A 26,040-nucleotide genomic window follows, 5' to 3' on the forward strand; every position below is an offset into this window, starting at 1 on the left:
TTCCAGACTACTCCACCACCGTCGCCGAAGGCGAAGACGAGTGGATGCTCAGGGCCAAGCCCCTGGCGAAGTCGTAAGTATTCGGATGCCAGAGTAATTCATAGCATACCTTTGTCGCACTGCTTCTCCTAACACCGAATTATGATTATGCAGACCACCACGAGCCCGTATCGACGTATTGTCGGACGGCTCCTTGGGCTCGTCGGATATGGATAGCGATCCACTTCCGACCACCACCTCCCCTTGCCCTACGGACAACGCCGAGGTATTGTCTCAAGAGGCACCGGGTCGAGGGGAGACAGTCCCGGAGGCGCCTCGAGGCGACCTCCCGGATTCCGGGAGCAGAGGGAGCAAGGCTCCTGAGGGCTCCGAGTTCGGCCCTCAGCCGAACACCGCGTCGGAACCTCCAGTGGTTCCAGACTCAGGCAGGCGGCCTCCTTCCAAAAGGGGCAAGATGCCTATGCCGGTGACCTCTGTCCATCCAGAGGCACCGGACACTCTGCTGGGAGCGCTTCGCAGCGCTTCCATCGACGAAGAGCACCGCACTATTATGAGTGCGGTGATCCAGAAGGTTCAGTCCTCCAAGAGCGGACTGACTGAAGCCTGTGCCAGCCTTCTAACAGGCTTTGAGGTAAGTATATAGTAAAAATATTACCGCATAGACAGTAGCCCTTGATGCTCTGTTCGGTGTTCACTAAGAAAAGCCGAACGGAGGATCAAACAATATCGCAGGAGACTAATATAAGTATGTATATATGCGTATGCAGGCTTCGCTGCTGGCCTCTGCCGCACTGACGGCAGAGGTCGCCGCACTGAAGCAAGACCTCGAAGGGTCCAAGGAAGAGCTCGGCCTTGCCAAGAGGCAGCTCGAGGAGAACAAAGGTAAGTAGTACCTAGTCTATGGATATATATAAAAAGAATGCGATTGCAAAATGACAGGATCATCATAAATTTGCCAGGGGCCACGACCGAGGTGGCGACCCTGAAGCAAGCGCTATCCAAGGCCGAAAACAAAGCGGCCAAGGAGCGCACCGAGCGGGAAAGGCATGAGGCACGGGTGGGCGAGGTGCAGAAAGAGCTCCACGCTCTCGTGACGAAGCACGATGCGTTGGAGCTTGACTTGAAGACGCGAGAGTCCGAGCTTGCCACCGCCCTTGAAAGTGCAAAGAGTGCCAAGGCCGAAGCATAGAAGGCCCTCCAGGAGATTGATGCGATGAAGAAGATAGTCGCGGGTAAGGCATTCTATATGCAAAGCAAGCATGTGAAAGTGAATTACTTGTTACTTACCTGAATCCGGAGCTCTCCAGGAGCATTCGCAGATTTGCCCCGCAGCGTGTCGGATACCGCACAGTTTTACCAGGCCGAGGAGGGAAGCTCAATGGAGAAGCTGTCCTGGTCTCAGTATACTGGGACCAAACACCCGATGCCTCTAAGCGACCAGCTGAAGCAACTGGTCGAGCTGTACAAGGCGACCGAACAGGCCATGAAGGGCTTTATAGTCCGGATGTGGCCTGGCGACGCCCTTCCTAATAGCTACTTCGGCCTAGTGAGGTGGCTTGTGAATGCCTGCCCACGGCTTGAAGTCATCAAGCGGTCTGTCTGCATCGAAGGTGCACGTCGGGCTTTCGCCCGTGTGAATGTGCAATGGGCCAAGATGGACGCCGTGAAGCTGGTGAAGGAAGGGCCGCCGCAGGGAAAGGAGCATCGCCACCCCGAGATGTACTATGAGGGTGTCCTGAAGGGTGCTCGTCTCGTAGCGGACGAGTGTACGAGAGATGTAATATTTGAGTAAACTTGCTCACGTGATCCTGTATTATGAAAACTTGTTCATATGCGCTATGCAACGCTTATCTGAATTTAAAATATTACCTTCTGTTCGGCTGTTTATCAAATCTGAGAGATGGCTAGTCGTTGGCTTCTGCCCCCATGCCACGAGTGCTGGGGTGTTCGGGATAAACCTGAGCACTCTTGTTCCCATTGTTGGGTCCTTCGAGGGAGGTGCTCAGCACAACGAACAAGGCAATTGGACCATAATGCGTTATCACTCTCACTTAGCCATAGAATTCTATAATTTTAAATTTCGGCGAAGCCCCTAGTATTCGGAAGGCCGAATTCGGGGCGCGATACACGCCTTAAGCTGGACAGGGCCGACTCCTCGCTCTAAGAGGCATAAGTCTTTAGGGACTTCAAACCTCTCGAACAGCGACCAGTCTCTCGCCTTATCATGACAGTCAGTTTTAGCTTTCTCTACTGAGGTGCTTAGCCCAGCAGAACCGGGGCACAATCGCAGTAGTTCTCCCAGTGCTACCTTAGCCGATATAGCGGAACGTAAGGTACCAAAACATGGGAGCCGGGCAAACCCAACTATTGACCCAAGACATGATTCGGAGCTGATGCATATAATGCTATAAGTTTGGGGTGCCGCACTGTCGAAAGTGTTCGGACTTCTCACGTCGTATTATGGGGTATGCTTAAGCCCCTAGCGTATTGGCCGTACCAGAGTGTACGGGTGCTAGATGTCGTAAATGAACATATATATATAAAGGAGGGATGCAATAATAGTCTTAATGCTATGCATTGTTTATTCAAAAAGGTGCATTAAAGCAGAATGATACAAGTAGTGCGATAAGCAAAAAGTAGGACTGTTTGACATGTCCCTTCCAAGGGCAAGCTGAGGAATAGTATTAAAGAAAATATTTCACTCGTTATCATAATCCACCTGGGAGTTCCGTGGTGTGACGTAGCTTTCTACCTCCTTGGTTGCTGCATCATGTGTTCGGCAATCATGCTGCCGGACAGGGTTTCCAGAGATTAAATTCCTGAAAGAGAAAAATAACAAAGCGGGAAGCCCCTAGTGCGGTTTAAGCCGCGTATCGGGGCGTGTCGTAGTTGTGCCCCCCTCCCCGCCTGTGCACATGGTATTTTTAATGCGTAATTATGTAGGCGTGGCACGAATTTCGCCGTTTGGCTGGGGCCGGGGTGGGGGCACATTGCTATGCGAGCTCAGGACATGCCAGGCGGTCCATTGCCGATTACTCCGGGCGCGCTTGAAGTTGTCCGGGTCCTTAATCGCCGAACTAGTGGATTGCCTTAAGAGGCTGCTTTGCGCTTCTGCTGCGAGGGCCGCAGTGTGCTCCTCCATGCGGAGAGAGCGCTTTGTGTTTCCATTGACTGTGATGACCCCCTGAGGTCCTGGCATCTTGAGCTTGAGATATGCATAATGCGGTACCGCATTGAATCTTGCAAATGCGGTTCGCCCGAGCAGTGCATGGTAGCAACTATGGAACGGGACTATGTCGAAGATTAACTCTTCACTTCGGAAGTTATCCGGGGATCCAAAGACCACTTCCAGTGTTACTGAGCCCGTGCAATGGGCCTCTACACCTGGTATGACGCCTTTAAAGGTCGTTTTAGTGGGTTTGATCCTTGAGGGGTCTATACCCATTTTGCGCACTGTGTCCTGATAAAGCAGGTTCAGACTGCTGCCGTCGTCCATTAGGACTCGAGTGAGGTGAAATCCATCAATGATTGGGTCTAGGACCAGTGCGGCGAATCCGCCATGACAGATACTAGTGGGGTGGTCCCTGCGATCGAAGGTGATCGGACAGGAGGACCATGGGTTGAACTTGGGGGCGCCTGGCTCCAACGCATATACGTCCCTGAGCTCACGCTTCCGCTCCCTCTTGGGGATGTGGGTTGCGTATATCATGTTCACCGTCCGCACTTGTGGAGGGAACCTCTTCTGTCCTCCGGTGTTCGGCTGCCGGGGCTCCTCCTCGTCATCGCTATGTGACCCCTTATCTTTGTTTTCGGCATTTAACTTGCCGGCCTGCTTGAACACTCAATAGTCCCTGTTGGTGTGGTTGGCTGGCTTGTCGGGGGTGCCGTGTATTTGACACGAGCGATCGAGTATGCGGTCCAAACTGGATGGGCCCGGAGTGCTTCTTTTGAATGGCTTTTTCCGCTGACCGGGTTTAGAGCCTTTGAATCCGGCATTGACTGTCGTATCCTCGGTATTGTCGCTGTTAATGCGGCGCTTATGCTTGTTGCGACGTGACCTGCCATTGCCGTCCTTGGTATCTTAAGTATCATGGTTCTTTGATATGTTATTACTGCGAGCCAACCAGCTGTCTTCTCCCGCGCAAAAGTGGGTCATGAGTGTCATGAGGGCTACCATAGATTTCGGCTTTTCCTGACCAAGGTGCCGGGCTAGCCACTCGTCGTGGATGTTGTGCTTGAAAGCTGCTAGGGACTCTGCATCCGGACAGTCGACGATTTCATTTTTCTTTGTTAGGAACCGTGTACAGAATTTCCTGGCCAATTCCTTTGGCTACTGAATTATGTGGCTCAAGTCATCGGCATCTGGTGGTCGCACGTAAGTGCCCTGAAAGTTGTCGAGGAATGCGGCTTCCAGATCTTCCCAACAGCCAATGGACTCTGCTGGCAAGCTATTGAGCCAATGCCGAGCTGGTCCTTTGAGTTTGAGTGGGAGGTATTTGATGGCATGTAGGTCATCACCGCGGGCCATGTGAATGTGTAGGAGGAAATCCTCGATCCATACCGCAGGATCTGTTGTGCTGTCGTACGATTCTATATTTACAGGTTTGAAACCCTCTGGGATTTGATGATCCATTACTTCGTCTGTGAAGCATAAGGGGTGTGCGGCGCCTCTGTACTGGGCTATATCGCGACGCAGCTCGAATGAGTCGTGCCCGCTGTGTTCGGCCCGGCCGGACTTACTTTTACTGTATCCGGCGTGACGATTATCGTCTCGCATAGTGGCGCGCCCTCGTGATCCGTAGATCGATCTTGCATGTTTTGCTTTGTCCTCTAATACGTCTCGCAGGTCTGGCGTATTTCCCCATGCCTTTTTATTTGAATGATGTCGGGGTGTGGGCTGAGCTTTTGGCTGGAATGTCTCTCTGTCGCGGCCACGAGGTGGCCGATCAGCCGCGTCATACGCCGGGGATGTAGGTTTTGGTGCTTCCTCCTCCAGTCGGGGTAGCAACCTGCATTTTGGGTAACTCTTGGAGGGGCGTTCGATTTTATACTCTTCAGCCGCCAGGACTTCAGTCCATCTGTCAGCTCGCAAATCTTGATCAGCTTGAAGCTGCTGCTGCTTTTTCTTAAGGCTATTTGCCGTGGCTATAAGTCGGCGCTTGAAGCACTCTTGTTCGACGGGATCCTCTGGCACGGCGAATTCGTCATCGTCGAGGCTTGCCTCGTCTTCGGAGGGGGCATGTAATTATCATCCTCCACCTCTCCATCTGCCGCTCTCTCAGGAGGGCTGGATCCTCCATCCTACTGCTCTAAATCTTGCTGGAGGGGATTGTTGTTGTCTTCAGCACTGTCTGGAGTGCTATTATCTCCGGTGCCGGTATCACCACTTTTGCCTTGGTGGGACTTAGAGCGGCGCCGCTGACGCCGGCGCTTGGGTTGCTTCTTGGAGGGGTCATCCTCCGTTGTCTCGTCGCCATTGACTTCTTTGGGTGTGTCCACCATGTATATATTGTATGATGAGGTGGCTATCCAGTGCCCTGTGGGCAGTGGTTCCTCTTCGACTCCCGCATCGTCGTCCATACCGTCGATGTCTTCGGAGTCGAAGTCGAGCATGTCGGTTAAGTCGTCGACAGTGGCTACTAAGTGGGTGGTGGGTGGGCGGCGAATTTCTTCATCATCCGCATCCCAATCCTGTCGGACGTAGTTCGGCCAGGATCCTTCTGACAAGGAAAGAGACCTTAGTGAGTTCAGTATGTCGCCGAAGGGCGAGTGCTGAAAAATATCCGCGGAGGTAAACTCCATGATCTGCACCCAATCGGATTTGATAGGAACGGGCGCAGGCGGTTCGGAGTCCGTGGCCGGAGAAGGATCCGACAATTTGGCAACACGGCTCTCGTGAAGGGTAAGGTCGATATCCGGCTCGATCGCCGCAAAGGGTACAGCCTCCATGACGGGGTCTATCCACCCGTCCACGGATGGCGAAACTGGCTCCGAATTGAGGGTCGGAGCGGCTGCCGGTGCGATCTCCTGAATACGGTCCGATGGTAGAGCTAAATCGTACTCATCGTGACCGCGTGGCGCACAAGGCAGGGGCTCAAATCCATCGAAGTTCAAGTCTCCGCGGATATCGGCCGTGTAGTTTAAGCTTCCAAACCTGACCTGGTGGCCAGGGGCGTAACTTTCGATCTGCTCCCGATGGCCAAGCGAGTTGGCCCGCAGTGCGAAGCTGCCGAACACAAAGATCTGTCTGGGGAGAAAAGTCTCACCCTGGACTGCATCGCTATCGATGATCGTGGGAGCCATCAAGCCTAATAGCAACGACACAGAGGAACTCTCAATGAAAGCACCAATGTCGGTGTCAAAACCGGCGGATCTCGGGTAGGGGGTCCCGAACTGTGCATCTAAGGCGGATGGTAACAGGAGGCAGGGGACACGATGTTTTACCCAGGTTCGGACCCTCTTGATGGAGGTAAAACCCTACGTCCTGCTTGATTTATTCTTGATGATATGAGTATTACAAGAGTTGATCTACCACGAGATCGGAGAGGCTAAACCCTAGAAGCTAGCCTATGGTATGATTGTATGTTGTCCTACAGACTAAAACCCTCCGGTTTATATAGACACCGGAAAGGGCTAGGGTTACAAGGTCGGTTACAAAGGAGGAGATATACATATCCGAATTGCCTGGCTTGCCTTCCACGCCAAGTAGAGTCCTATCCGGACACGAGACGAAGTCTTCAATCTTGTATCTTCATAGTTCAACAGTCCGGCCAAAGGATATAGTTCGGCTGTCCGGAGACCCCCTAATCCAGGACTCACTCAGACACCCCTCCATCAACTAGATGAGGAACTAGACCCTCTACATGGCCATGCTGCTTGGCCCTGTCAATAATGAGGGCCAACATATATGCCACAATATTGAACAGAAGAGGTGACATGGAATCCCCTTGTCTCAACCCCTTATGCATCTGGAAGTAGTGACCGATGTCATCGTTCACCTTAATTCCGACACTACCTTTCTGGACTTGAGTATCCACTTGGTTCCTCCAGATTTCACTAAAACCCTTCATGCGCATTGCCTGCTGAAGAAAATGCCATTTTACTTTATCATAAGCCTTCTCGAAATCCACTTTGAAGATAACCCCGTCTAGTTTCTTTGAGTGAATCTCATGGAGTGTTTCATGTAAGACGACCACTCCTTCTAGTATGTGTCGTCCCGGCATGAAAGCTGTCTGACTAGGTTGAACCACTGAGTGAGCAATTTGTGTCAGTCTATTGGTTCCTACCTTTGTGAAAATTTTAAAACTCACATTCAGCAGGCAAATGGGTCGGAATTGTTCGATCCGAACCACCTCATTCTTCTTAGGTAACAACGTTATCGTACCAAAGTTGAGGTGAAACAACTCCAAATGGCCATCGAAAAAATCATGAAACATAGGCATGAGATCATCTTTAATGATATGCCAACATTTCTTATAAAATTCAGCTGGAAACCCATCTGGTCCTGGTGCTTTATTCGGCTTCATTTGGGTTATGGCCAGATGAACTTCTTTTTCAGTAAACGGTGCAGAGAGAACATCGTTCTCTGCTGCCTGTAATTGAGGTATATCATCAATAACAGACTCATCAAGAGACACCGTAGATGTATTTGGGGGTCCAAATAGTCTTTTATAATAGTTGGAAATATACGCTTTCAGATTTTCATGCCCCACTATTGTCCCCTCGTCCTGTTCAAGCTGTATGATCTTCTTCTTCCTATGTTTACCATTTGCAACCATATGGAAGAACTGTGTGTTGTCGTCCCCTTGGACAACCTTAAGCGTTTTCGCACGCAACGCCCACTTGAGCTCCTCCTCTCTCAGGAGAGCACGTAGGCCTTGCTCAGCCTCAGACTTGGTTCGATGCTCATTAACAGAAAGGAGAGTGGTTTCAGCCTTTACATCTAGTGCCTCAATGAGTTGAGTTACACGTTCTTTTTTCTGTTTATAAATCCCACTCTCATTTCTGGCCCATCCTCTCAGAAATTATCGGAGGTGTCTAATCGTACTCTGCCATCTCTCGACATGTGTCCTTCCCGTAACCGGCTTAGCCCATTCGCATGCAATCATCTCCATAAATCCTTCTCACTCAAACCAGCTTTGCTCAAAGGAGAAGATATTTCTATTTGCAACATGGGTAGCCTCTCCCGAATCTAAAAAGAGTGGTGTATGATTCGAAATCGCTCTCTGCATCGCATGAACCGACACCAACGGATATTTTTGTTCCCACTCCACACTAGCAAGTACCCTATCCAGCTTTTCATAAATCGGAACAGGTAACGAGTTGACCCATGTAAACTATCTACCGGTGAGCTCAATTTCTCTCAAATTGAGGCTCTCGATAATCATGTGAAACATCATAGACCAACGTCCATCAAAATTGTCGTTATTCTTTTCTTCTCTTCTCCTAATGATATTAAATCCCCCCCGACTAGTAGTGGCAGATTTTCATCTCCACAAATCAGCACTAAATCGACCAGAAAATCAGGTTTAAATTCAAGTTGTGCTGCCCCATATACCGCAACTAGCGACCATCGGAACCCATCCAATTTTGATCTCACCCTGAATTTAACCGAAAAGTCTCCCTGCACCACATTAAGCACCTCTGACGTCTCACACCGTGCTCCTAGTAAAATCCCGCCGGATCTTCCTCTAGGAGGTAGAATGTGCCAGTCAAAATCGATACCACTGGAGAGGTTTGAAGGAATTGGGATGTGAAATTATCTCGTCCAGTTTCCAAAAGTGCAACGAAATCTAAGTGATGCTCTAATGTTGTCTCTGCTAAGAATCTTTGTTTAGCCAAGTCTGCTAGACCTCTGCTATTCCAAAAGAGTCCTTTCATAAGTCATCATGAATTTTTTTTCTTAAGCTTAACTCTAGCACTTCTGTGTACTGCCGAAGTAGGATAAATTTTCCGCTTCCAGGGTCATTTGGGCTTCTCCTCAACACCCTGCGGGACGATAGTATTATCTATGACAGACACTACCTCATCCATCAAGAGAGGCTCTACCGTATCTGTGTTCTCAACATCCTCCTCACCCTCAGCCTCGACACTAGGCAACAGATTATTACATATATTTGCAAGATCATTAATTACTAAATTATTCATATCATTGTCATTCATAGGTTGGATAGAGAAAAGATTACGAATGATCTCAGAAGCCCTCTCCGCTTCCAAGTCTAAAAGATTATTAACGGATTTGACGACCTCGGTTTCATTTGATCCCAAAGAAATTCCTAAGTCGTTTGCCTTATCAACTATTTCATTCTCAGATAAGTGTAAAATTGAACAATTTTTATCAAAGGACGTACCTGCAGTAGTCTCGGCATGACGAAGCATGGCGGCCCTCTTGGCACGCTCTAGCTGCAGGTCATCCGCATCCGGCTGTCCCTGGATCCGGTTGCTGACATGCCTGCCGGCCGACACCGGATCCGCAATCCCGCCAAAAGCGATGAGCTCCTCCGTGGTCCTCTCGCGAGGGGTGCGGTCAGGACTCCCACGCCCCTCCCTTAACCCATAAACTTCGCTCGACCATTCGTTTTTGTCTAAACAATGCTAGCTGGAGCTAAACACATGCAATTGGAATGCCACGATGGTAATGACACACTAGACCATGATGACGCGCATTGCGGCACATGTGTATTTTACGAAAGAATAATAGGGACTTGTGAAGATATATATAGACATGAAACATTAATGTTTGATATGCAATGGCTATTGGTGAGTAATATGGTATCGAAGCCTTTGTAAATTTCTGCATAATCGAATAAGATAATGTAACCTGTCAGAAACTCGTTTGTCAGTTTAATTATTAAGGGATATTTTGTCACACGGATGGCATTCACTCGGTTTATGTTTCAAGTGGTATACTGTCACTTGGTTTACCTTCAATTGGGTTATACAGAAGGCCAGCGACCGGTCAGATTAATGGTGACGTTATTTGAAGCAATGCCACTACACACTTAAGCCTGACTTCATCGGCCACTACCAATGATGATTAAAAATGTCTCTTACCGTAGTAGTGGACACGAATTACTACACCTTAAGAAACCATGTAAGTTGGTGCTTTTTTTTTGCGAGGGATGTAAGTAGGTGCTTAGGTGCGCTCACAATCTATATAACCCTATCCCCAGCTTCCGGCTACAGGTTCGCGACCATTGTAATCTCATACTCAAACGCAAGAACACGTCTCAACCTCCATCTAGGGGCCCGAACCTGTATACATCTTTGCACACACACCGCATGTCTCGATAGATGCAGCTCATTTCTCATGCCTCTCTTATCGTTAGATTTAGCATATCGACAATTGGCGGCTTGGCGCCCACCTTGGGGCTGCGCATCTATCGATCCATGATGCAAATGGTTTCTTCATTGATTTCTGGCGTTGAGTTGATACCGGGGGAAACGATATTCTTCATTTCGATTGGTTTCTCCGCTAATGGATTGGCGTGGCTTTCCGGGGCCTTGCTGATTGGCGATTCGTTGCCTGCTCGCAGCAGCAACACTTCCGTGCCGACGACTATGGCGTGTTGTACATCCAGGAGCTGGTTCCGTACTGAGCTATGGGGAAGCTCGCTATTCGCCATCGCCAGAAGCGCTCAGGAAAGCCCCATCATCACCATTCGTCGTGTTGCATGATGATGCGGCAGGTTGCGATGGATCAGCCCTCCGACTCGCTACACAACCTGTTCGAGTCCATCTCGGACAGTTAGGAATCTGCGGGGAGCCCTGCTTCTGTAGCAGAGGTTTTCATGACAGATACCCTGTTAAAATTCCGTCTATAGGATTGATCATATTAAAATAACACGAACGCACGTGCACACAAAACTAATAGCCGAGGGTACATCTCATACCCTTTAATTCTTTTTTTTGTTTTTTTTGTTTTTCTCGGTGTTACAATTGTCATGGCCTGTCTGTATATATATATAGGTGCGAAGCTAGCCGCTCTTAACCTGTACATAGCAAACCGACTAGGACACGCATCAAGATACAAGTTCTATCCGGACAAATACTACTCTCCTAATCACGTCTACCTTAATCGCACTTTATACTAATTCTAACAGGACTAACATGACTATACGTACTAGTACTCCCAAACTTACCTAACTAATTCTACTAGCACAATAGTTTATCCAACACTTACACGCATTAGTTTGGATTAAGCTAACAATCGCCCCCTAATCCAAACATCTAACTCTTTACTCGACGAGACATGCTGACGACCGTCTCTTCATCTTATCTTGCCAATTGTTTCCGGTGACGCGACTTATCGGACCACAACTTCTTTCTTCTTGGAACGATGGCCACCAGCTCATCACCATATTTTGCTTCTTATGCTGACTTGCAGACTAGACCAACGATTACCTGGACTACCAGCCACACTGCCACATCTTAGCGTGCTACATGCAAACTAAACGCATAGCCTCATGCAGGTACTCAACTTAACCGGTCCGCGCCCATCTTCACGTTGATCTTCATCTTCGCATCGGTTTCTTGCACACGGGGAGACACATTTCTTCATCCGCCACATCTTTACATCTTTTCTTTGTCGTTGGTCACACAACTTACCAAATGACGCTTCACGTCCGACGGCATCACAACTCGTCATATACGTACAACTCAACTTTACCGTATATGAACTCGCCGGAACTCCTTAATCACGAACGGAAACGCAAGGCACGAATTCTTTTTTCTGCCCGCTATCGCTCGCAATTCTCATCCGCCAGTGACGCATCTCAACTGTAGCGGAAGACTCATACACCTGAGCTCTTGGACGCACCTTACAAGAACACATGTGCACACCTTGACGACAGCTCGCAACTTCGCCATCTCCACCTTGCACCATCCAACGATGATCTTGATGATTTCCTCGGTATCGCAACTTCGGCATCTCCTTAACCATCAACGATCACCAACGCCTTGCCGACGACAGCCCTATCATCCTCCTCCAGGTTGTTCCGCAGAACGACCATCACTTGTCGCCTCCACGTCGCTGCACCACCCAGCGACTATATCGCCCGCGTCACCTCGTCACTGCACCACCCAGCGACTATATCGCCCGCCCCGAGGCACTAGTCAGGTCGCCACCCCGGGGCAAGCACGCGGCTTGAAATCGACCTTGCTTTGATACCAATTGTTAGAATTCCGCCCACAGGATCAATCATATCAGAATAACACAAACGCACGTGCACACAAAACTGATAGCCGAGGATACATCTCGTACCCTTTAATTCCTCTTTTTGCTTTTCTTGTTTTCCTCGGTGTTACAATTGTCATGGCCTGCCTGTGTATATATAGGTGTGAAGCTAGCCGCTCTCAACCTGCACACAGCAACCCGACTAGGACACGCACCAAGATACAAGTTCTATCCAGACACGTATATATAGGTACTAATTTTAACAGGACTAAGAGCAACTCTAACGGGCCGACCCAAACGGACGGCGATTTCGTCCGCTTTTTGTCCGTTTGGGTCGGCCGCCCGCCCGGCGTCCGCCATGTTTTTCATATGGGTCGGCAGCGCGCCCAACGCGCCGACCCATATGTGCAGGCGTGGCCGGCTGGCCGCCCAATTTTCCATTGCATTCAACATATTGTGAAATGAAAATTTAACAAACAAAATAGTCCGTCCAAATAAATAGTATAGTTTACAGGCCAAATAAAAATAAAAATGTTTCACATAGTTTTGCAAACGAATAAAAAAAGATACATCTATTGGTTGCCAACATGAGTCCACATATGCTCAACCAAATCATTTTGCAGTTGTACGTGAGTTTCCCAATCACGCATGTCTTCATGAAACTGAGTGAACTGCTCAAATGTTGCCGCTACTCCATGCTCAGGCACAACATTCTCACCCTGAAACTGAAAGCCTTGATCGTACAGACGTTCCGGACGCTCGTCTTCTACGATCATATTGTACATGATCACACAAGCAGTCATCACCTCTCATAGTTTCTATGTGCTCCAAGTATTAGCAGGATACCGAACGATGCCCCATCGAGATTGCAAAACACCAAAGGCACGCTCGACATCCTTTCTAGCACTCTCTTGCTCTTGGGCAAATCTTTTTCTTTTCTCTCCGACAGGGTTGGGTATTGTCTTTACAATAGTGGTTCACTGAGGATAGATACCGTCACCCAAATAGTACCCTTTGTCATAGTTGTGGCCGTTGACAGTAAAGTTCACCGGTGGGATGTTGCCTTCGGCAAGCCTAGCAAACACCGGTGAGTGTTGAAGCACGTTGATATCATTGTGTGATCCAGCCATGCCAAAGAAAGAGTGCCAGATCCAGAGATCTTGAGACGCCACGGCCTCTAGTATGACAGTGCAAGCCCTGACATGTCCCGTATACTGCCCTTGCCAAGCAGAAGGGCAGTTCTTCCACTCCCAGTGCATGCAGTCTATGTTGCCAAGCATCCCCAGGAAGCCCCTGCTAGCATTCATCGCCAACAAACGGGCTGTATCTTCAGCTGTCGGCTCTCTCAAGTACCCAGGGCCAAACACAACAATCACAGCCTTGCAGAACTTATACAGGGACTCTAGGCATGTAGACTCGCTCATACGGACGTACTCGTCAATGAGATCACCGGGCACTCCGTATCCAAGCATTCGAATGGCGGCAGTGCATTTCTGATAACAGGAGAAACCAATCTTGCCGACGGCATCCTCTTTGCACTCGAAGTACTCATCATAGCCGACCACTCCCTCTCTAATACGGTTGAAAACATGCCTACTCATACGAAACCGGCGGCGGAATTTGTGATGTTTGAACAACGGGTTTGTTGTATCAAAGTAATCCTTCCAGAGAAGGAAATGCCCGCTCTCCCGGTTACGATTCAACGCCGGAAGGTGGCCCGGAATGGAGACACGGAACAACGGCCGCTGGTTGTTGAGGTGGTGATGGACCAACACGGCAGCCAATATCTCCTCCTCGTCGTCGGACGACGAATCGTCGGAGTCGCAAAGGAAATTGTGGAAAAAAGAACTCGTCGGCGGAGTCCATTTTCGTACCTTGGCAAACTATCGAACAGCTTGCGGGCGTCGAAGAAGGAGACGGCCGGCGAGGGGAGACGCGACGCCCACAGACCAGCTAGCTGCCGGCCGGCGTCCGACGAGTGTGACGGCGTCAGACGAGCATGCCGGTCGTATGTGGCGGGGACGGCGAGGCGTCTTCTTGGTCGCGGGCGGCTGGGCGGTGGGGGAAGCGGCGGCGGGAACCAGCTTGCTCCCCGGCGGCAAAACGGCGGCGACGGGCGATTGGGGGCAGGGGCGGCGTTGCTGGGTGGATGTGGAGGCGGCGGCAGCTGGAAGAGTCGCCGGCAAAATGGGCGGCGGCGTCGGTGACGGAGGAGGCGGGGGCGAGGGTTTCTTGTTGGCCGGGAGGAGGGGAGGCCAATGTGCCACAGACAAGCGGGCCCGGGGACAAGAGTAGGCGAGCGCGCGCGCGTCCGTCGTGTGTCCGCGCCGACGCAAATCAGGTTCAAAAATAGATTGGGAATGGATCGCCCGCGGACGAAAAACGGACGTGCGTCCATTTGGATCGGCGCGTTGGGCCGCCTTTTCTGTCCGCGCCGACCCAAACGGACGGCCGCGGACGAAATGGGTCGCCACATTAGAGTTGCTCTAACATGACTATACGTACTAGTACTCCCAAACTTACCTAACTAATTCTACTAGCACAATAGTTTATCCCTGATGCTCAAAAAAACATCTTAGCATGTTTTTTGCAGTGAGGGAAAGGGGATTGTATTACTTAAATTGCGTGACAACCTTTCTGAGGTTGGTGGCGGTATGGAACATCCCCTCCATAAACTGATCGGGTTCGATGCGGCTTGGAGGGTGACACATATGCCTTTTTCGAAGTTATCGGGTAGAGCTTGTCACCGGCAGGTAAATCCACTGGTGGATGCACTACCGGCTGATGCTACGCACGACGTCTTATATGGAGACATCAATTCATGCCTGCTACCGGCAGGTGATGCACGGCGGCTCTGGCGGAGGTGTCATGTTTAGTTTGTTGATGCTGATCGAAGGTGGTGCGACAGTAGCGGGAGGCAGGCGGTATGGGACATCTTTGTCTTCTGTTGTCTTCTCCAGATGTATCCGATAATCGAGGCGTCAGTGGACAGATAAGGGTGGATGGTACAGACGACTTCAATGATGAGTTTATGCACTCTAGTGGAAACACAAGATCTCTGATCAGGCTATGTTGACGCACGGTTACGTCGTTTCCTTGCTGAATGTGGTGGACTGAAGCTTGACTTTGGGGATGAGATCCGAAGTTCAACCTTGTGATGGACTCATTATCATCGACGCACGTGTGGTGATTCCTTCTTAAAGGCGTAGTCTAGGAGTTGTGTATTTTTCATTTCCGAGTCTTGTAACATAGGGTTAGTGGCTATCTGGGGGAGTTACTGTCGCGAGTTATACGGCCTCGGGGTTTGTTTTCTGCTTTATTTTCGAGTCAAGTTTGTTTGGCTGCTGGATTTTGCATTATCTCTACTATTAAAGGAGAATCAAACATCGTGATGGTTCGACCTCCTATCGATACATCCTCGCACCCATGCCCTCCCCTTCGTACGCTTCTATTCTCGATCTATTTTTTTCTCACGATATTTATCTCTTCGCTTCTACCGACCTCTTTACCACGATCCCTACTTCGTTCTCTCCACCCACGCCCCACGACGCAACCTCTTTTCCACACACGCCGCCTCCAGCAACTTCACGCGCAGCAGGATCTCGCTCGCACCCATGCATGGATGGATCTCCCTGCCCCACTAAAGGCGCCGTGCAGGGGGGACACCTTGGTTGTCGAGGTCGCCGGGGCGCCACGGGTACCGAGTAGAAGCTTCTTGAGGTCATCGTCGGCGGCAGCCTTCCCTGGACGCGGGCGCCTCGGGGACGGCCCAGTCGCGCGGTCTCCGGCAACGGCGTCGGGGGCGCAGGGCAGCAGACCGTGCAGCAGTTGATCTAGAAAATTCCCAACCCTGGTCACAATCCTCGCATCTCCTTTTCCGCGTCGCCTCCACGAAGAACTCCTCGTTTCAAGTTCATTGGATGTTTCCACGCGTCTTCGTCAACAGGCGCCGCCTAGGTTTGTCTCCCAAACACAATTGATCTCGAAGCAGGAACACAACGTGGTTGCCGGATTATGTGGCCGTAGTAATGGGAGGAGCCGTGCTGCCGGTGACCTGTGCTCTTTGGCCGGAAAGACGTCTTTGGAGGCATGGAGAGATACCATGGAGACGCAATGGTGACTCTAGGGAACTAGACACGGACGCGGCAAGGATTGAATTGTGCCACAACTGCAGCGGTACAGTGAGGGGATTTGACTCGTCGAATCATGGGCCACAGCGGCAAGCCCAACGCCCCTGCTCCGACTGCCCAGTGTTAAGTGTTTGTGAAGGAGATGACCACTGAAACAACACAGAAGTGCCTCGATTAATCCGATTTATCATGGTGACATATTCTTTTTTTGCTGCTGATTATACTAATCAACTGTAATTAAGTCAGCATGTTTTCAGGGCGGACACTGATCAAGAAATCCCTCCGCAGTGTTGGCAACATGTTGTATGACAGGCCCGGCGACAGGGCATGCGCGAGCTACTACTCCAGGCGTGACGTGCTCTCAACAACACCACCTTCACCATTTGTGAGAAGCTCTCTCTAGCAAAATATTATGTTCTGTCGCTGGCTGCAGACCTGCAGTATGCAATTACTAACACGTGCACATGTGTGCAATGACTGCAACCTCTGAGGTCTTGGTGGCAAAATTTCCCCAGCCACCAGGGAGGATTCGAAGAGCATTATGTCAACCTATGACATTGTTTCCTCAAATTTTAATGCCTTCATATGCGTAATGAGTTTTACTAACTTGTTTCTCTGATTTTTTGTCATATGCAATGGTTGGCGGTCAAAATGAAAATTTCAGGCAAATGAGATTGGTGATTGTTCGTCGCTTATCATTGTAAGTGGGCTTCAGACTGAGTTCACATGTCGCTCTAACCTAATAGATGGTTTTTATTTTTTATGAATAAAACAAGTGACCACCGTAACTGATTTGTTTACATTATTTATGTTTCATGCTCCATTTGAATCTTAATGTTTGTATAATGCCAAAATAATGATTCTTTTGGTGCACACCAGTAGAGCCAGCAAATTTTCCATACTGCTATTGTTTTTGCAGTCCATGCCATTTTCATATGAATCTTGTGGATGGATTCTGAAGTGAACAACCAATTGATACTTATAGGCATCGCTTGGGTTTCTCTGGAGAAGGTTCCAATAGTGTTTTGAAAAGGTCAGATTCTGGTTCGTGTGGGTTGCTACAGTATGTTTTCTTTTTGCTAATTATTGGCTGAGGATTTACATGTGATATTAGGTATTTAGGGCAATGACAGTGCTATGAGATTAATTAACATGTAAATCTTTCACCAACAAGTTTAATCACCTGTAAGCCTCCCATGACATCTCCACAAGCTTTATCGGCAAGGCAGTCCGAATTTTTCGGCATGCAAAGTTTCGAGAAGGACAAGTATTATGGTTAGAAATTTTTGCCAGAAATTGGAAGAACTACATATCCATTAGTTCTGCTCTCAACTAGCTTTAGAATGGATTATGTATTAACCGGAAGGTGCATGGTGTTAACTAATTTCTAATCTCATTGTTGTGTCCTTGTAAACAAAATGTGTTAGCATGTCAGAGTTCAGTGTCATTCAGTTTTTGTTATGCAAAAACTGCATATATACAGTTAGTTCTGTTTGCTTTTACAGAGAGGTATTTCTCTCCCTGAACTTTGTGTTATCCATTTGAATTCCACTAGACATATCCCGCTTGCACATAGTAGGTTTATACTACAAGAGGCGCTAAACATAGGACTTGTAGTATAACCGGATACACGATTAAGTATATATATACTCAAGCAGCTACTGAATCTCAATTTTGTTTATTGCATAGACTTTGTGTGCATGCATACAATTTCTTTTAGAACAATGGCTATGTTGCATGCTGGCGTCCCTATGTGTCTATCCACAAGGCTATATATGTGACTTACCATCAGAAATAAAATGAGTAATAGGGGCTGAGGAGAAGCTACATTCTGTAGCTAGCCGGGGAACTAGCACAGTGGAGAACAATACATCATGTGTATAAATTCCGAACCATGTAAAGATGAGGAGAATAAGTAATCACATGCCTTTTGTTACTCCGTTGTTCATATTTAGAACTAGAGAGAGGGAAAGACAGAGTTGCTAGCTCACACTATTTGAGACTGAAGGTTATTAGGACTTAAATTTTCTGTATAGTACCACATATGATGGCATGTAGTTTTAGTATATACACATACTTGAGATGTTTCTGGGTAAAGGTGGAGCTATGAATCTAAGCTTAGCCTTTTTTACTACTTTATCCCTTATTCTTTTTAGGGAACAATAATATAGCATGATGATGAATTCATAAGCTTCCCAAAGAGTGGAGTATCCCTGGTCTTAAAACTTTTTGAGCTCCATTAACAGGAATGACAAAGTGATAGCGCTAATAAGGCGAATTCAAAGCCAGATTCATAGGGTGATTGTGATTTTTCTTCCTGAGTTATGTTTTGTTAAATTTTCCCTATCCCTTCACCCCTGCAGAGGCATTGGTTGATGTGAAGCCTGAAACAAATTCGATTCCACAATTGTCGACAATAATGAGTGTGAGTTGCAGCGATGTTGGGATTGTCACATGTCCTCCTTGATTTGATGTCTACCCTTCACATGTTAACATTTCTTGTAGGAAACAACAAGAGCTCGGCAGTTGTTCATTGGGCTTGGAATAAATGCAGAAATAAAAAAGAAGCTACAGTAAGCGCACTCATGAGGACCAGGCAGAGAAGTAGCCAAGCATGAGAAAGTTCGTCATCATACTTTGTCTTGTATTTCAAGTGTTACTTGGGTGCGGGGAAATGGACATTGTGATTGCTGGGAAGGGAGTTGAGTGGGAGTAAGACATAGGACTTTGTGAACAAATTTAAATTCTGAAGGGAAAGACCTTCACGCTCAATACATGGTCAGAAAACATCATTGTGGGTTGTATAATCTAGCAATCAATATGCACTTACTTTATTTTTTAACATGTCTCTTTGTGGTTCAAATTATGTTTACTGGGCAAGCATAGATGGACCAAATTATGTTCAGTTCTTATATATCATTATCAGATTTTAGAATGACTATGTCCCTCTTTGGGTTTTCATGTTCCCAACTCGGTACTCTTTTGCTTCACTCCCTTTGACGGGTTGTCACAATAAATTCAGGTTTGGAAAATACATGAAGCATTCATTTGAATGGTCTGGTTAATCCAAAAATATGAATTTTCAGAGAAACACACCTACACATGAGCGTTACCAATCCATACAAAAAGCAAATGACACACATCGTAAACGCTAACATATCATGTCATATTCGAGCTTTCTGGAGTGAAGTAGAGTGACTGGCACAGAAGCTAGAGCAAAGGTGATTTGAGATAAAACAATGCAGAGAAGGATGAGCAACGTTTATCTTGTTAGTAGGGTATGGTGTCCCGTGGCAACGCACGGGCAATCAACTAGTTAATAATATATTGTTGCATGCATTGTTCTGATGCAGAGGTCGGGGGTCATCCTCCTTCTCGAAAAAGAAAAAAAATGCATGGTCAAAAGCTTATCTAGCTAGCTTCTTCGTGCATGCTAGTCTCCCAAAATCAACCAATACTAGATCGGCAACGTGCCTTGGCGCGAGGGTGCCAGTCCCAACGACTTGGGCAAGCAGATAAATATCAAACGCATGTTCATGAGAAATAACAATTGATTTGCATGTGTTCCCTGTAGGTTAGTTCTTCCCCTTGCTTGTCATGTTTTGCCTGTGTTCTCAAATGAATAATTCATATTCGGCAAGCATAAACAAAAAATAAAAAAACTCACTTATATCTCTCAAATAAAAAATGTGCAGTAAACTTGCAGTGAACTTCAAGGCCGATAGTGAATTTAATTGTTTACCGGGTGAATGCAGAAAAAATTCCAATTGTTGATTGGAAATGTATGCTAATATGTCTCAGAGATGCAATAGAACAAATGAAGGATTGCACATGAAGATCAAATAGTACAACTCCGAGCAGTTTATGGTCACAAATTGTTTAGGCCCTAGATCTCAAACAGCAGCTCTAACGGGAAGGGAATAAAGTGAACCCACTTCACAAGAAACAATAATATTTATATTTATTCCTTTTGTAGTGGTAAGCTTACTTTTGCCCAATGGCTATATTATCTGAATATTATGAGGAAACTTTAAGATATATATTCCATACCTTTATTTATGAGACAATGAATTCATCGAATGGAAAGAACATATTGATACTGACCAAGAACTGAATGCACGATTACATAGGATAATGCAATGTATACTGCCCTAGTTCCACACAAAAAAGAGCAACTTCTGACCGGAGTTGGATTTGGCTCACCTCCCAGGAGAGCAAAATGTGATCTGGACATTAGCAGACACATCATTCAAATTTTCAAATGCATTGGTACACCGGGTGCTTCTCATACAAAGATTCACATACATTAAGTGGTAGATGATTCAAAGATTCGCATGCATGAAGTGGGATGTTGTATGACATGGCAGGAAGTAATAGCCCCACTTCTTGCACCACGTGCTGACCCTATTAAAAAACAATGCACGAATACTACTCTACTCGTTATCCATCATGTTCGCGTTGTTCAAGATCTATAACAAGTACTCAAAAATTTGTAACCAAGCACAAATATAAAAGAAAACAAACTGCATAGGAAATGACCAGTGGAGAACAGACAAAACAAAATACTACTACTGATAGTACCCTCGTAGCAATTTTCCACATAATCATGTCACGAGGAAATGGGAATAAGCTAACCTAAGTAACGGGATCAGTAGGTCCAGGGGGACAATCCATGGGGACAATCTTGCACACCATGTCACCTCAAGCAATAGATTGCCACCAGCAGAACTGAAGCACTTGTTCATGGCTTCAGTTATGAGATATGCTTCCGGAGCCCAGAAGCAAAAAAGGAAGAGAAAACCGAAGCCAGAAGCACGGTTGTGGTTTTCCACATTTTATCCGTTTTATGAAGCATAGTTGTGCTTCTCGCGGAAGCAAATATGTACTTACACGAGAAGCAAATCTGTGCTTCTCTTGAAAATACATATTTTTTGCTCTTTTCGAGAAGCACAGTGCTCATATGTGCTTCTCGTGAAAGCACAATTCTTTTCCATTTTTCGAGAAGCACGGCTGTGTTTCGCAAAAAATTCTCCAAATCCTGGGGAAAACCAAAAAGTTGAAAAATGAAAAAAAAACAATCTAACCTGAGGACACATACATGAAAATAACGAAATCCATAGGAAACACCCAGCATGCAACATGTAGCGGCGACTGGACGCATCACTTGGCGCTCTCCCAGACCATCAAAAGTGATCCATGGAGGTCCCCGGAGTGATATCGTTAGTTTTTATTTTCAAGGAAGGGTATCGTTAGCGCCAGAGCTATATCTCGCTTAATGCGAGAGTAGCTTTCGTCACACCTAAAGCTTTTTCCTGGGTGCATAGTACAGGGTGGGCCCACCGTACCATATTTCCGTTCGAGCTCGCTCACTCGGGGGTTGCCTATGTTCGCTTCTTTCATTTTTTTTCTCATTTGTTTTCTTTTATTTATTTTCTTCTTTTTTTTCTTTTTCTTCATCGGTTTTCTTAGCTTTTCTATTTTTTTTCCCGGGGCAGCAGCAGCGAGTTGCCGACAGCCAGGGCGCGGCGGCGGCAACGGCCGATCATCATAGGACGAAGCATGCTCCATACATACGGGCCGAGCCAAGACAACGGCCGACGCAGCAAGACAACCCGAACCACCACACCGGCCAACCAGAGCTCCCCGCGACAGAGGAGGCCGAGCAGGACGCCGCGGTCCATTACGACAGGAAGAAGGATATACCATAGAAACAGTATATGCTAACCCAAAGAAAACCTAGCATAGTGATATGAGAAGAAGGATGATCTATTTATAACCCCCAGGACGTAAGCGATGGTGGTATGTGGCGAGGTTTCGAGATCAAACGACTACAGCGGCGCAAACCAGAAACAAAAGGCAGACTCTAATCGAAACATGAAAGCGGCACTGATCAAAAAACGCAAGAACCCTCCAGATCAGGTGATGGAAGCGGCACCGTTTTTCACCATAGAGCGGCAAAATCGCTAACCGCACCCAACAGCACCCAAGAATTCAGCACACAAGTTCAAAATATTTGAAACTAAACACCGAATCCACAAAGCGTTTGTACACAGCCATTTACCAAAATAATACCATGTGCCAAGCCCAAAATTCACCATGGGTCACTTTCATCCAAGTGGATGAATGTTGGGGCAAAAACCTTGCCTGGAATAGAGGCTTGGGTATTTTTAAAAATTTCAAAAAAGGAAAAAGGGATCAGTGGAGCCCGGAATCCAAAAGTAACTTCCAATGACCTACATTCTTGCTTCATTGGAGTGGCCAATATTACAGTGCTTCTTGTGCTTCATTGGATCAGTGAAAGTTCACGATGTTAAAGTATGTATTATAGGATGTATAAGGTGTACATATAAACCGTATACATGTGTGGGCGTGTGCGTGTTGTATTCAGGTAGTTAGGATATGTTTAGGTAGATCTCTATCCTTTGTATAGATTATGACTTGGAGATCAATCCTACAACAACCTAACTACCTAAACCCTGTAATCTTCTGTGCCTATAAATAACACGCAACGCGTCCCTGCTAAGGCATACGCTTAACCCATCTTTACATGGTATCAGAGCCTCTCCTCTACGCACATCTCCTGCGCCGCCAAAACCCCTTGTGCCACCATGTCTTCCTCGAGCTCCACCGCAGCCGCTCCATCCGTGCTCATCCCCATCGCTGAGAAACTCCATCGCTCCAACTTCAACGTCTGGCGTGCGCAGGCTCTGGCCACGATCCGTGGCGCTCAGCTGGTCACCTACCTCGATCCAGAGAGGGAGGAACCGGCACCCAAGCTGTCGGACAAAGACGGCAAGGTCACCGATGTGCTGAACCCAGCATATGAGATCGACAGGGCTCGAGACTCTCAGGTTCTGAGTTTTCTTTTCAATTCTATCTCACCCCCTGTGATGGTTCAGATCGCAACATGCACCACAGCGTCAGCAGCATGGACTGCAATCACGGAAGATCTTCATCTCCTAGACGCAGGCGGCCATCGTCAATACAAGGATCGCCCTCTCCACCACCAAGAAGGGAAACTCCACCATCGCTGAGTATCTTGGCCGCATGAAGGCCCTCGGTGATGAGATGGCTGCCATCGGCAAGCCGCTCATGGACGATGATATGGTGTCGTATATCCTTGCTGGCTTGGATTTCGACTACATGTCCTTCGTCTCCTCCATCTGCGCCAGGACCGTCCCCATCAAGCCCAACGAGTTCTATGCGCAATCATCAGCTTCCAGAGCCGCCTTGCCATGTTCGAGGGTGGCAACTCGTCGTCCCACTCATCCGCGAACGCCGCCTCCCGTGGCGGTCGCGGTGGCTTCTCTCGCGGCGGAGGCCGTGGCAGGAACGGAGGCAGCCGTGGCCACGGTGGTGGCCGTGGCAATGGAGGCAACGGCGGCCGCGGGAACGGTCACGGTGGGCGTGGCCAAGGAGGCGGGGGACAAGATGAGCTCCCTGAGGTGTTCTGCCAGATCTGCAAGAAGCCGAACCACACCGCCATAGAGTGCTACAGGCACTTCGACATCGCATTCACCAAGGAGAAGAGTGTGAGTGCCGTGTCCAACTCCTCCTACGGCGTCGACACCAATTGGTACGTTGACACAGGCGCCACAGATCACATCATCGGAGAGCTCGACAAGCTCACCATGAGGGAGAGATACAACGGCCATGATCAAGTGAACATGCCCAATGGAGCAGGTATGAAAATTACTCATATTGGTCAAGCATATGTTCGTACTCTCACTCGTAATCTTCATCTAAAAGATGTCCTTTACTCACCTAAAGCCACAAAAAATCTTGTTTCTGCTCATCGTCTATCTCAAGACAATAATGTGTTTCTTGAAACTCACCCTCGTTTCTTCTTCATTAAGGACAAGGCAACGGGCCTCTACCCCCTATCATCAGCTTCTTTAGGCCCGGGCAGGCATGCTTTTGGTGCCACCAAGATCTCTCCGTCAAGGTGGCACGATCGACTAGGTCATCCGTCTTTGAAAATCGTTCAGCATGTTCTTAGCAAGAACAAAATTCCTTTTTCAGTTCATGAGTTGAATAAAGAGGGGGTGTGATGCATGCCAACAAGGCAAAAGTCACCAACTTCCCTATCCACATTCTAGTAGTTTTTCGAATGCTCCTTTAGAGCTTATTTATTCTAATGTATGGGGACCTGCCCGTGATTCAATCAATAAAAAGAATTATTATGTGAGCTTTATTGATGATTTCAGTAAATTTACATGGATATTTCTTCTTAAGCATAGGTCAGAGGTCTTTAAAGTGTTTCATGAATTTCAAGCACTTGTAGAAAGACTCTTTGATCGCAAAATCATCACCATGCAAACCGACTGGGGTGGTGAGTATGAGAGGTTAAAAAAGTTCAACGATTTTGAGAAATAGTTCATCATTTCTGAAGAAATGTTCACAAACTTAAAAAAGTTCACAGATTTTCGAAAAAAAACTATGATAAAGTTGAAAAAGTTCATCGTTTTCGAAAAAAAAGTTCATCGTTATCAAAAAAGTTCATCGGTTTTGACAAAAAGTTCATCGAGTTTGAAAAATAAGTTCATCGATTCTGAAAAAAGTTCACCAATTTGAAGTAAAAATTCATCAATCTTGGAAAAAGTTCATCAAATTTGGAAACTTTTTTATCAAATTTGAAAAAGTTTGTTGAATTTGAAAAAAAATCATTAAATTTGAAAAAAAAGTTCATAAAATTTGTAAAAAGTTCGCAAAAATGAAAAAAATCATCAAATTTTTAAAAAATTCATCGAATTTGAAAATTGTTCATCAAGTTCGAAAAATATTTCATCGGTTTGAAGAAAAAGTTCATTGAATTTAAAAAGTTGTGCATAATTGAAATAGAAAAAAGAAACAAAAAATAAAGAAAAAATAGAAAATACAAATAGGAAAGAAAAAAAAGAAACAAAAAGAAAGAACTAAAAGGGAAAATGGGAGAAACTAAACATACGACGTGTGTTGTCCCAGGTGGTTACCGCATCTCGCCCTATGCCAGGAGATCACGCGTTCGAGTTCTTACTGCGCTCATTCTTTTTCAGTTTCTTCAGAAACAGTGAAGGAAACTAACTGGGCCGGCCCAATCGCGGCGGGGGGACGTGCGCTGCAGGCGCCCGTTAGCAAAATGGCCTATAACGGGCGTTAAATAGGGTTTGCCCTGATTTGCAGCTTTGCCTGTAATCGATGCTACAGGAGCCGAATAGGATTCGGGGTGCACGGTGGCCCGTTACTACAATACAACAGGAAAAAACACGCTTTTGAGTTGCGATCTCGCTTTTCTAGAGAGCTACTAACAGTGGGAATTTTGCTTTTCCCACTGCGGGCTTGGCCTATTTAGTATTGCCGCGTAGGGCTGGACCAAAAGCTCGTAACTCGCGAGCTTAATGAGTACTCGATAGTTTGGCTCGTTAAGTTCGTAGCTCGCTTCTTAATGAACAGAGCCAATCATTGATTTCAGCTCGTTAAGCTTAACGTGTTTAACGAGTGAGCTAACGAGTTTCACGAGTAGCTCGTTAAGCTCGTTAGTAACAACACAACACATATTTTTATCTTACATGACAAACTTTTGTAGCACCTTAGCTCATCTATTCAATCTAATCGACATATGAGGCAACAAACTACTACATTTCTTTTTATAGTCACCATATTTTGTCTTCAAAACCACACCTACACATTCATCATGTATATCATAACACATCATAATCTGTTAACGAACGCTCATGAGCGCTCACGAGCTTAACG

At 47.2% G+C, this 26,040-nt stretch overlaps 1 non-coding gene and 1 pseudogene across 1 annotated transcript; one reads left to right on the top strand and one right to left on the bottom strand.

The window, feature by feature from the left end:
• Positions 1-12,747: 12,747 nt before the first annotated feature.
• LOC147988834 (uncharacterized) lies at positions 12,748-13,776 on the bottom strand (annotated as a pseudogene).
• A 9,618-nt stretch (positions 13,777-23,394) lies between these two features.
• LOC147988835 (small nucleolar RNA Z247) lies at positions 23,395-23,529 on the top strand. Its single transcript, XR_015614462.1, has one exon. It is a non-coding gene; the product is annotated as a small nucleolar RNA Z247 (small nucleolar RNA).
• The last annotated feature ends 2,511 nt before the right edge of the window (positions 23,530-26,040 follow it).

This window comes from Triticum urartu, chromosome 1A, assembly GCF_056163025.1.
Source record: "Triticum urartu cultivar PI428250 chromosome 1A, HENAU_Tu73, whole genome shotgun sequence".
Classification (NCBI taxonomy): domain Eukaryota; kingdom Viridiplantae; phylum Streptophyta; class Magnoliopsida; order Poales; family Poaceae; genus Triticum; species Triticum urartu.